Raw genomic sequence first — 12,001 nt, 5'->3', positions numbered from 1 at the left:
AACAGCCACACCCCAGAGCTCCGGGGCTGGCCCAGTCCATGGTCCCAATCCCAAAGTACCTTGTCTAACTGGGAGTTAACTTGTGCCCCAGTTTAAGGCAAAGCTGTTTCCCAGTTGGCTCCTTAGTCACCCTGCCCAAGCCCCAGGCAATGGTGCCTGTTACCTTAACTAGAGAGAGCATCCCCTACTTACCCACTCACCAAATATTTTCTTCACACTTTCTGGTCTGTATGCTTTTCTTTAGCTTGTTACTTTTAGTTTGGTCAATTATTCTGAGGTCTGGTCTAGTCTTGTGAGTGTGTGTGTGTGTGTGTGTGTGCGCGCTCGTGTGTTTTGTCCTTAAAAAAATAGCCGTCTGTATTTCCTTTCCCTAACCAGGCATTAGTCACAGTCATCATGCCTCATTCAACACCTTTCCTATGGACATGACATGTCTAAACTCCAGTTTACATGACAATTAACGCTTGTCCCAGTCATTTTCAGAGACACTGCATGTTCAGACAGGCTTTCTTTTTCCAGTGTCCTTTAGTCCAAATGGTGGATATTGAGCAAAGTGGTTCTTTATGTTTTTACAGATCCTACCCCACCCCCAAGTAAAAGGATTGCATAAAAATTGCTAACATTTACTGAGTGCTTACAATGTTTCAGGCACAACACCAAGTGTTTATTTTTTTTTAATTTTTATTATTATTTTTTAAATTTATGATGGTCACTGGTCACAGAGAGAGAGAGAGAGAGGCAGAGACATAGGCAGAGGGAGAAGCAGGCTCCATGCACTGGGAGCCTGACGTGGGATTCGATCCCGGGTCTCCAGGATCGCGCCCTGGGCCAAAGGCAGGCGCTAAACCGCTGCGCCACCCAGGGATCCCCAACACCAAATGTTTAAACTGCATGACCTCCATTCCTCCTCAGGACAATCCTGGGAGGAAGGTGTTGTTTCTATTCTCCTTTTTCCCAGAGAAAAAAACCAAGGCCCAGAGAGATAAAATATTTTATCCAAGGTCCCACAGCTACTAAGTGGGGAATGTGGAATTCAAACCATGCCTCTCAAATTCCAGAATCTGAGCTCTCTACTGCTTCCACACAAGATCATTCTAGAAAGTTTGGAAAATTCAGAAGAGCATAAAGGAAAAAATAAGATGTCCCTAAGTCCAGAGATAACTGTTAGCATTTTGGTGTACTCTCTAGTATTCTTTTTTTTTTTTTTTTTTTTTTTATAATAGTCACAGAGAGAGAGAGAGAGAGAGAGAGAGAGAGGCAGAGACCCAGGCAGAGGGAGAAGCAGGCTCCATGCACCGGGAGCCCGACATGGGATTCGATCCTGGGTCTCCAGGATCGCGCCCTGGGCCAAAGGCAGGCGCTAAACCGCTGAGCCACCCAGGGATCCCAGTATTCTTTTCTTTTTTAAAGATTTTATTTATTTATTCATGAGAGCCACAGAGAGAGAGAGGCAGAGACACAGGCAGAGGGAGAAGCAGGCTCCCCGCAGGAAGCCCCATGCGGGTCTCGATCCCAAGACCCCAGGATCATGACCTGAGCCAAAGACAGATAGATGCTCAACCGCTAAGCCACCCAGGTGCCCCCCTAGTATTCTTTTCTATCTATACATTTGTGAGTATATACATTTTGAAAAATAGGAAACGTATTAGATATTGAAGTTTTTTTAAAGATTTTTTTAAAATTTTTATTTATTTATGATAGTCACAGAGAGAGAGAGAGAGAGAGAGAGGCAGAGACACAGGCAGAGGGAGAAGCAGGCTCCACGCACCGGGAGCCCGACGTGGGATTCAATCCCGGGTCTCCAGGATCGCGCCCTGGGCCAAAGGCAGGTGCCAAACCGCTGCGCCACCCAGGAATCCCAAGATTTTATTTTTTTAAGACTTTATCTTTAAGCAATCTCTACACCCAACTCGAGAGCTTGAACCCACAACCCCAAGGTCAAGAGTCACCTGCTCCATCAACTGAGCCAGCCAGCCACCCCCAAATACTGTGGTTTGGGTTCTAATCTTTTCCTACACAATCCTATCTGTATCACGAGTATTTTCCTACACTATGAGGAATTGGCCGCAACTCAGTCTCAAATAGGGTCCAGGGAATCTACAAAGAGCAGGCAACCAGAAGCAAAGGGTTGGTGTGATTTTAGAAGAGAAATAAAGATACAGATCCCCGCAGCCTTTTCCTTGAGAGTGGACAGTCCAGAGCCAGCCTGGGTTGGGCGCAGAAGTCTGAACCTGGGCTGAAGAGATCAGAGAAGGATCAGAGAAAGCTGGCAACTCTTGAATTGCCTTTGAGAAGTTCCCTCCCTCATATGTGTCTGGATCCCTCACGAAGGTACTGGCCAACTTATGTTTGAAGTGAGAGTTACAAATGCAAAGTGGCTTCTACACAGGCCAGGAGTTCTGGAAGCAGACACAGAACACTCTAAATCAAGCCCCTATAAACCTGTGAGTGGAATTACTCACTAACGGCAGAGAGACTGGCTCTGCCTGGTGACTTTGTGCTCTCACACTGGCCTCTGGTTGGAAAGAACCATGAGGCTTTCCTGCCGTCTTCTCTTAAATGTGTATGTGTGAAAGAGGCTGGGTAGATTTTATCTGCAGCTATATTTTTAAAGAAAAGATACTTTAAAAAAATGAATCATCCAAGAATAGAGCAGGGAGGGGCAGAGGAAGAACAGGAGGCTGTCACCAGCCATAAGATAATGAGCAAATACAGGGCTGGGGGGCAGAGACCATATCTAGCTTATATAACAGGACAGAGTTGATGCTTGCAGTCGGTAACTCGACACACATTTGGAATGACAACCTGACTTGCAAGCCTCTTGAAGTTTGTACCAACTGCCTGTTATAAATTCAAGAGTGACAGACCCCTGGTGACAGATACAGTCTTATCCAAAGAATGTTGGCATGTGTTCGGCACAGGCTCCAGGGCTGAGATAGGAGGTTTTGGGTTCATCCATGAGCTCGTACCACCTCACTGTGTGACTCTAGGGAAGACTGTTACCATCTCTGCCCATGGTCTGTCTCCTGGCACACAGAGAGTTTCCATCCCTGCACCTTTCTCCTTCCTAGGCCATCTTAGGGAGATAGATGAGAAAAATGGAGAGAGATGCTTTGGGTTTCCGTTTTGAATGTAAGAAGAATCTTCATGATTTGTTGTTCTAGAACCTTCTACAGCAACACAGGAAGAAAGCAGGGTGCTATCATTGTACATGTCACTTAACTGCTAAACTGTAGCCTTTTCATTCTGTTCAAAGTATCAGTTAATAGAGTCCTAAATACCTTATAGGGTTATTACAAGAATCACAAGGGAAAATGAATATGGGAGTACTTTGTATACTGTAGAGTGCCCATAAATGTGCAGATTATTATTTATGAAGATTCTTGGATGAGGGAAACCCCTCCTCATTTGCCTGACTCCTCTGAGGTCTGGAAGGCCATTTCTCCCTCTTATATAAAATTTGAGCCCTCATTGCTTCTCAGCCTTTTGGCTAAGATCAAGTGTAAAATTTGAGCCCTCTCCCATGCATTCAGTTGATTTTCTCTAAGGCTGTAGATGAGAGTCACACCAGCCAGTGTGACCGCGTTGCTCAAGGTAGGTGGAAAATCTGGGACTCTCAAGGCATTAAAAAGAGCCCCTTGATTGAATTCTACTCTTGACCATGCCACTAGCTAACAGCATGACCTTGAGCAAACTCTTTAACCTCTGAGGTCAGTTTCCTCATTTGTTATTTGTTCCTAATCACAAAGGATCCTTACAATAACCAGGGGGAGAGTATGGAATCTGCATAGAAGTGTTTGAGAGGTTAAAAGCACTCTCCCTGTGTGGAAGTACATCTTCAGAGCTCAGAGGTGTTTGCGAGGATGCTGAGCTGAGCCAGTAATTGACTAAGACTTAGAAGTCCTAGAATCCTATCATGTCAGCGCTGGAAGGAGCCACAACTCCAGCCCCTCAATTTTACAAGAGAACTAAGGCCACGGAAAGCAAGAGGTTCCTGCTTGTGCTCTGACCAGGCCAGGCTCTATTCTAGGGCTCAGGTTTCCCCTAGGCACAGTGGGGTGCCCTCCAGTTTACCTCCCTGTCATATCAGCACCGCACAGTGAGGACTGAGACATTCACTATGTATGTAGTGTAATAGGCTGGGTCAGAGCATCTGGGATTTTACCTCGCCCTTCCCTTCCAGCGGGATATAAACAGTGCCTTTCATGCTGACATCCCTGAATCACCTCAGTTTTCGTCCCTGCCCTCGGACATCATGCGAGCATTGATCAACAGTTAGGGGGCCTGCCCTGCAGGGCAAAGTGTGGAGCCGGGCCTTTCCCAGAGGCCAGGGCTGCTCAGCACGGGGCTCTCCAGAAAACCCTGCTGAGCAGTTGGCTGAGCCACTGAAACCACAGGGCGTTGCTCTTGGGGTGTGAGGCAGGCCAGGTGAAGAGAAGGGTGGGGTGAGAACTGGCTGGCTTCCCCACGGTGTCCCCAGGGCTGAAGGGTGGGGATTCCTCCCCAGGGTGTGGCTCGAGGAAGACAGGGTCCTGGGGGAGGGAGCGGGGCACGGTGAGTCACTGCCCCTCTGTGAGCCATCGCTAGCTGGCCAGGGTGGAGCCGCCACCTTCTTGGGGGGCTTTGGTGTCCAGCCAGACTTGGAAAGGGCTGAAGCGTTAGTACCCCAGCTGCTCCCAGGCCGGCAGAGCTGGGCTGCAGCGGAGCTGGCCAACACGTCAGAACTGCCCAGCCCCGGGCAAGGGCGCACAGGGCCTAGAAGTCCTAGAATCCTATCATGTCAGCGCTGGAAGGAGCCACAGGGCTTACCGGTGTGGGGCTCTGCCTGTCTGCTCACCAGGACGAGGCCACTGCGTGGGAGGCCGAATGGGTTGTGGTGGGAGGAGGCTGGGCAGCTGGTCCCCCTCCAGAGACCTGGGCCCAGAGCACCCTGGCTGGGTGGGGTTGGCACCAGCTGTAGGACCCAAGAAGTCTCAGTGGGAAGGGGTTGGCACTCTCCCCAGACTGTTTCACTTTGCATCCAAGAGGAGAAGCCCTCATGGGCCTGGGCCCCCATTTGCTAATTCCCTGAGTCTCCCTCCTTTATGAAATGATACCTCTCTTTGACCTCTCCCAACCCAAAGCTGGTGACCAGGTCACTGTGGCCTTCTCTCTCCCACCTTCCTTCTGTGTACTCCCTTCTGGCTCTCAGCCCCTGTGCCCTGTTTCCCTTGACTCTCATCTCCACCCCACCACCCTTATCCCCACCTGCACCCCACCCCCAGAATTAGAATTTCTAAGTTGATTGTTACTTTCATATTAGGCTCATATGGTCCAATACTGACTACGTTGTTCAAGGACATTTTTAGACCTTGAAACTGACAATAGAAGTTCTCATCTAAAACAGTCTTACTAAGTTTTGGTAGATCCATGCCTATCTTTGATTGTTAAGATTAAAAAATGTTGCAGACAGATATAGTGGAAACCTATTTTTCTTCTCATCTCTAGCTTGCTTTATTTCTCAGGCATACGAAATTGAATATTTATGATAGATTTTCTTCACTGGTTTATGCATATCTCCCTTCACTACTTATTTATATAGGTTGTTTATGTATTTTAATAACCTAACGAAGATACCTGAACCCATCACCTAGGCCAAAAATGAGATCTATCATAACTTGCATCCACCTATGTGCCCTTAATATCCCATGACCCCACCTTGTCACCCATTCCGACCAATATCCTGAATTTTGTGTTTACCATTCTCTTGATAAATGTATGTATGCCTAAGCAAATATAGTACTTAGTTTTGCTTTATATTCTTTATTAAAAGTATATGTTGTATACAGTCTTCTGGGGCTTGTTTATTTTCATTCAGTATTGTTATACTAAGACTTATCCCTGTTGAATGTGACTGAAGTTCATTCATTTTCACTGCTATATAATATTCTATGGGTGAGGGTATCACCCTGTTTCACTGTTATAAACAGTACTGCAGCAACATTCCTATTTATATCTTCTGGTACATGTGTGCAAGTCTCTCCTGAGTATAGATCTCAGAAGGGAATTGCTAGGTCTTGGTATATGAATATTCAACCTTACAAGATAATAGCAGGTTGTTTCCTGATATGTTTGTAATAGTTCTGCCCCTACCAGTGAAGTATAAGAGCTACTATTATTCCATGTCCTCTCAAGTACTTGGTATCATCAGATTTTTAAATTTTTGCCAAATGAGTGGTGTAAATAATGTCTCTTAGTGGTCTTGATATGCAGTTCTTTGATTACCAATGAAGCTGAGCAACATAAATAACACTGCATAGATCAGACCCACAGAAATCGCAGATATTGGAGTTATTAGGTATAGAAAATAGGAGCACCTTGCTGCCTCAGTTGGTGAAGTGTGTGACTCTTGATCTTGGGGTTGTGAGTTGGAGCCCCACATTGGGAGTAGAGACTACTTAAAAATAAAATCTTTAAAAACATAAAGTGAAAAAAAATATTTTTAAAATATGTTATCAGAGGGGCTCCTGAGTGGCTCAGCCAGTTGAGTGTCTGACTCTTGGTTTTGGCTCAGGCCTGAGATCAAGCCGCATTTTGGGCTTTGCACTGATCTCTGCTTGGATTCTCGGTCTCCCTCTTCCCCTCCCCCCATGCTCATGCACGCACTGTCTCTCTCTCTCTAATATAAATAAATAAATCTTTAAAAATATGTTATAAGAAATAAGAGGGTACTGAAAGAATGATGGACAAGAAACTCAACTGACCAGGCAGATATCCAAGGGAGCTAATAGAAATGAAAAAATAGTAGAAGTAGAAGAAACTTAAATTCAATGAATAGTTTAAAAAATAATATATTACAGCTGATGGTAAAGCTAGTGAATTGGAAGATATTGCTGAAGGAATTATATAGATGATGGAAAAGAAGATGGAATATGTGGAAGAGGTATAAAGGCAGGAAAATAGAGTACATGTTGACAAACTTTTTCTGTAAAGATCCAAGGAGTAAATATTTTAGGCTTTGAAGCCCGTATGGTCTCTGTAATAACTACTCAGCTCTGCTGTTGTAGTGTGGAAGCAGCCCATAGTCAATATGTAAATGAATGGGTATGGCTAGATGCTAATTAAACTTCCTTTACAAAAACAGGCAGCAGGTCAGATTTGGACCCTGTGTTATAGTTTGCCTATGCTTGGAACAGAATAAAAAGATCTCAGTACACCTTTAATTAATGTTCCAGGAGGAAATAATGGAGAAAATAGGAATATGACAAGATTTGAAGAAGCAGTGGTCAAGAATCATTGAAGTACAATCATATACCTAATGAATCCCAAGAAGAATAAATAAAATTCACCCCTAGACACATCAAAATGAAACTACAGAACACCAAGGATAAATTATTTTAAGAGTAAACCCAGAAGGTAAATTGCTTTCCAGGGAATGACATTTAGACTGACAACTAATTTCTCAACCTCAACTATTAAGAGCCAGAAGACAATTGGAATAATATCTGCAAAGCACTGAGAAGATAACTGCTAATGCAGGATTCTACCATCAATGACAGTCTTCCAAGAATGAGGGCAAATAAAGGCCTTGGTGTATAAATTGAAAGGTGAGTAATTGGAGTTCAGGTGATCTAAGGTCCATGTGTTGTTTGGAAAGAGGTTAAAGATATTGGTTATTGAGAATTTTTAAGTTAAATATACATGTTAAAAAAAATAAATATATATATATATACATGTTAGTATTTCTAGGCTAACACTAAAAAACTAGGAATAATGTAACTTCAAACTAAGAAAATGGGAAAAAAGAAAAGGAAACATGAATGAAGACCATAGAAAATGTGGCCATTAAAAAATATTTAAGATTGTGATCTAGAAAAAATAATAACTATTGCCACTTATTGAGTAGCTACCATGGAGTCATTTTGATTCGTTAACATTCATAATTTCATGTGATATACATACGAGTACCATGCAAAAAGAAGGCATAAAAATTATAGTTTCCATTATCACTGCATCTTTGTACTCAAAACAAAGTCTGGAACTCAGTAGAAACTCATTTGTTAAAAAAAAAAAAAAAAAAGAAACTCATTTGTTAAAGAATGAATGAAAAAGAAGTGAGTGTGGATACTATATAAAGATGAGCAAACTGTGGGATCCCTGGGTGGCTCAGCGGTTTAGCACCTGTCTTCGGCCCAGGGCATGATCCTGGAGTCCGAGGATCGAGTCCCACGTTGGGCTCCCTGCATGGAGCCTGCTTCTCCCTCTGCCTGTGTCTCTGCCTCTCTCTGTGTGTGTCTCTCATGAAGAAATAAGTAAAATCTTTAAAAAAAAGAAAAAAGATGAGCAAACTATTTCCTGAGAAACAGCATGGTGAAAGGAAAGACATCAACGTGAATATGAAACTCACCTTCCCTAACTTAGGAACTTTGTGGTATTGAACATAAAAATGCCCCTCAGTCTTTTTTTTTAAAAGATGTATTTATTTATTTTGGAGAAAGAGAGAGCAAATGTGCATGTACACACACAGTGGGAGAGCTCCACTGAGTGTGGAGCCCGACATGGGGCTCTTTGTGGGGCTCCATCCGGGGCTTCATGCTGGGCTCAATCACAACTCTGAGATTGTGACCTGAGCCGAAATCAAGAGACCGACACTTAACCGACTGAGCCACCCAGGCGCCCTGCCCCTCAGTCTTCTTATCTGTAAAAATGGTCATAGAATACTTGACACCAAATAATGCTCATTAAATGCTAGATGCTTGCTAAATGGTAGATTTGGAATTCAACCATAGCTACTTTCCCCTCTACTATGTAGTAGATTTTTCCTCTCTTCTCTAATGCTGCAGTATCATGTGATAGCTGAGAATATGAGCTTCGGAATCCGGCAGACCCAAGTTCATGGCCCAGCTTGACTGCTAGTTAACTGTAGGATTTTAGGCCTCAGTTTCTTCAACTGTTGAGAGGAGATAATAGAAGCTATCACAAAAGAGGTTATAAGACTCGAAGAATGCACACCAATCCCTGGGGTGCTGGAGATCACAAATTAGGCCCCAATTTAATATAAGGGAAAGTAGGAGCTAATGAGTAGGCTCATAGGGAGCAGTAAGAGGAGAATGGTTTCTTTTTCTAAATTTAAGATTTTATTTACTTATTCATGAACAACAGAGAGAGAGGCAGAGACCCAGGCAGAGGGAGAAGCAGTTTCCCTCTCGAGGAGCCCAACATGGCACTTGATCCCAGGACCCCAGGATCACAACCTGAGCCAAAGGCAGACACTCAACCTCTGAGCCACCCAGGCGCCCCAAGGAGAATGGTTTCTAACACTGGACAAGAGATTACTCTAAATGACTTTAAGTCCCTTCCAACCATAATGTTCCCAATGCCAGGGAAATACTGTGTTATTTCCACACTCACTTTTTAGACTGGTGATCAGGCCCCTCATGGCTCTACACCCACGAGGTGAAATGGGCTGATTGATAGCATTCCATAATAACCACAAGAATTATGTTTGAGTGCTTGCTATGGGGCAGCACTGTGTGCCTTTTATGTGGATTATTTAATTATCTCAAAATCTTGCAAAACATTTTAAATGGGGTCAGTATGATGATCCCTAGTTTATCACTACCCAAACATAAACAGAGACAATAACTAACTTTCTCAAGGTCAAACAGGTAATGACAGTGGAACTGGGTTTTGGGTCTGTCTGCTTGCAGAGCCTGTGCTCTTGATCCCTGGACCCTAAGAGACAAAGAGAAAATGAGCCCTCGTATCCGGAAAGCAAGGCGATATTGTGGCAGAATACTATGTGGCCCTAGACAAGGTGCTTAGTCAGTTTTCCTCTCTGTAAAATGGGGGCAGCATTATCCATTTCCCAAGTTTGTGGGGAGGATCAAACAAAATCATATACAAGGGCCTCAAAAAGAGGAAGACCCTGTGTTTCTCTTGTGAATCAGGAAGGCCTTAGATATACCCGCTCTCCACAGATGCCTCTGTGCTCTGAGCCAGTGATAGTGTGGTTTCGGGAGAGTAGGTGAAAGCCAGCGTATTCTCTTCTGTTTGAAAAGAGAACGGTCCATCACCCTCAGTGCCCTTCCACCACAGCCTGTACTGCCCTCCTACACACACACACACACACACAGAGCATGGTGTCCAGAGAGCCCAGTCTATTACCCTCCCTTTGGCCTTACCAGTTGGCCTTGCCAGGTCACCTGTTGTGTTGGGCCAGGCCATCCGTGGGCTCCTGGCTCTGGATGTGTCAGAGGCCACTGTCTGGGATAACTGACCTCTGTGCCACTGGGGCTCCACCTCCATTACCAAGATGGGCCTGAGCTCTGGGTGGCAGCCGCAACCAGACTCCACAGTACTGAACTTCATTCTGCTCCTCCCTTCTGCCTTTCGCACCTGCCTACACCAGCACTGTTCCATTTGCTTTCCTATCTTTGTGTGTGTGTGTGTGTGTAATTTTACTGTGGTAAAATAGAACATAAAATTTAACCTTTTAACCATTTTTAGGTGAACAATTAAGTGGTATTAATTACATTCACACTGTTGTGCAGCCATCACCACCATCCATTCCCAGAACTTTGTCATCATCCCAAACAGAAATTCTGCACCTGTTGAATGTAGCATCCCGGGGTGCCTGGGTGGCTCAGTCAGTTAAGTGTCCGACTTGATTTAGGCTCAGGTCATGATCTCAGGGTCATGAGATTGGGCTGAGACTAAGTGTGGAGCCTGCTTAAGATTCTCTCTCTCTCTCTCCATCTCCCCTTGCCCCTCCCTACTCTCCTTCTTAAAAAAAAAAAAAAAAAATAGCACCCCACCTTCTTTCCCCAGCCTCTGGCAACCCTCTACTCTACTTCCTACTTCTGAATTTGGGCCTAGAGTAGGCACTTCATCTAATGGAATCCTACAATATTTGTCCTTTAGGGTCTAGCTTCTTTCTCTGAACATAATATCCTCAAGATTCATCCATGCTGTGGCAGGTGTCAGAATTTCCTTCCCTTTTAAGGCTGAATAATATTTCACTGTCTGGATAGACCACATTCGGTGTATCCATCCATCTGTTGACGGACGCTGTCTTGAATCAAACCTCCTCATGTATATCATAGTTTGCAGTAATATGGAGAGAACAGTCTCCTGGAAGCAGGAAACTGAGGAGGTGGTGGTGAGTGGGGGGAGGGTGCAGTGCAGTGTGCTGTTTGTAAGCTCTGGTCTGGAGCCTCTTCTGGGGCTTCACCCTTCCCAAGGTCTGTCTTCTCAACAGATAATGTGAGTGACATCCCCTGAACCTGGATGTGCTAGCTGGAGAGGAGAGCGGGGATTAATTGGGGCTAAGACTTTGCTTTGGCCTGCTTTCCTGGGGACAGAAACTGCTGTTACCTCAGGCGTGCTCTGCTCTCGGGATTGTAGGCAAAAGGTCTGTTTGTAGAGCAGTTTTTGTGTGTTCTACGCTTATATTTTTGAGTATATGTGTATTTCTTCCCCTCATCAATCTGTCGTTTCTGGTGTCCTGCTTGGCTTGAAGCACTTCAGGATTTCTGTAGGCCCTGAAATATAACTCTGGGGCTTCCTCTGCTTATTTGTTTGTTTTAAGACTGTATTTGAGAGATAGAGAGAGAAAGCGTAAGTGGAGGGAGAGGGAGAAGCAGACCCCCCGCCCCACCTGCTGAGCGGCTCCATCCCAGGACCCTGAGATCATGACCTGAGCTGAAGGCAGGTACTTAACTGACTGAGCCACCTGGGTGCCGCTGGGGGCTTCTTAACACAGGCATGTCCTGTCTTATTTAGTGAGACTTCGAGGTCTGCTAGTTCCCTTTAGGAAGGCCCCCTTCCTTCCTTTCCCTGAAGCTTCCTCACCCTCTTCTGTTCCCCTTTCTGTTGTCCCCCTTTTCTACTCCTTTGGTGCCCCACCAGCTGTGCTGCCTCTGTCTGGACCGCAGTCTATACCCCCAAGGTGTCCACAGGCTAAGAGGATGACACACACTGGCATCATGCATACCTTCAGTGTGTCTCACAGGTACCTCCG

At 44.9% G+C, this 12,001-nt stretch overlaps 1 protein-coding gene across 7 annotated transcripts in view; it reads left to right on the top strand.

The window, feature by feature from the left end:
* The window catches only part of ATP2B4 (ATPase plasma membrane Ca2+ transporting 4), a 98,965-nt gene that overhangs the window by 17,169 nt on the left and 69,795 nt on the right, over positions 1–12,001 (top strand). Inside the window, exon 2 of one of the 7 annotated variants that reach the window (XM_077886598.1) lies at positions 7,215–7,586. The exons of the other annotated variants lie outside the window; for them this stretch is intronic. The gene's annotated coding sequence lies outside the window, so the exon portion shown is untranslated. The remainder of the gene's footprint in view (positions 1–7,214; positions 7,587–12,001) is intronic. 7 annotated transcript variants of the gene reach the window in all.

The sequence above is a fragment of the Canis aureus genome, chromosome 38 (genome assembly GCF_053574225.1).
Source record: "Canis aureus isolate CA01 chromosome 38, VMU_Caureus_v.1.0, whole genome shotgun sequence".
Taxonomy (NCBI): domain Eukaryota; kingdom Metazoa; phylum Chordata; class Mammalia; order Carnivora; family Canidae; genus Canis; species Canis aureus.
This window is presented reverse-complemented; position numbering and strand designations above follow the sequence as displayed.